The following is a 1,119-nucleotide window of genomic DNA, read 5'->3' on the forward strand; positions in this document are numbered from 1 at the left end:
TAATATTAATAATAATAATAATAAGGGTCGGCTCCTTCTGTCTCGGGAGACAATGGTTGCGCATGTACCTCACTCTGACGATTCTTTCTCTGCTCGTTTAACGATCTGCTTTTCGAGCAACACTCTAATCTCCACGCACTCTCTGGAGAAGGCAGAATGCGACGAGTCAGCACCTTAATTCCGGCTTGGAGCGGGGTGTAGTTGACCAGTATGACCAGTAAAAAGTAAAGTTGTGCCCGCATTCGATCTCGACATTGAGGATTGCCTTGGTAGAGAGACAACTTCCTGGGCTTTCGGCATATTGTGGTAGAGTGGCCAGTTCCTTTTCTCGCCGGCTTTACTTCCCCAACTCGAAGTCAGGTACCCCTTACTACTGGGTGGGCAGGAAGTGGCGAAAAAAAATATGTGTGTCCGAACCGAGGCTCGAACCTGGAATTTCCGCTTCGGAGACGAGCGCAGCTGGACAGTAGGAACAACATAATATTCCCTCCCAGCGACTAAGACAGCCCTTGGCATTTAACTCTACGCCGATCGAGCAAGGACTTGTAACCCGCAAACTCTCTCTGTTATCCGCGTTGTGCTCTCATCTTTGATGCGACTGGGGTGACCTCTCCAGGGCGCAAGCCTGGGCGGAAGTATGATTTTAATATGGAGGTCCAGTGCTGCCAAGTAGGTTATACAAAAAGGTCCTTGAGTGTTGCCCAGACGACAGGGGCCCCCTCTCGGCGTTACCGGCGAGGTCAAGTGGAATGTTGTACTGTTAGGCTCTCAGACTTGCAGCCTTGAGATCGTGGCTTCGAATCACGCCAGGGACCCGACTTTGTATCCTTGGGGAATTTCTGTCACTTCACCGAGGTGTAAATAGCTACCAAGCTATAGACTGTTAAAATTCTTGTCAGTTTGTTAGGGTTTGAGCGCGTGAAATCGATAACTTGCAGTGTACATTTTTCGGGAAGCCGTGAATATTTCTGACTGTCCTAGACTCTGCTGGGGTTATGATAAGTTCAAAGCGCAAAGAGTTGCTGTAGAGCAAAGATAAGCGCTATAAAAATAATTATTAGGTATAATTTTTAAAAAGTTAGAAATTCGACCTAGATTCTATTTTACTTCTAATTCATA

The sequence above is a fragment of the Aplysia californica genome, unplaced genomic scaffold, assembly GCF_000002075.1.
Source record: "Aplysia californica isolate F4 #8 unplaced genomic scaffold, AplCal3.0 scaffold00149, whole genome shotgun sequence".
Classification (NCBI taxonomy): domain Eukaryota; kingdom Metazoa; phylum Mollusca; class Gastropoda; order Aplysiida; family Aplysiidae; genus Aplysia; species Aplysia californica.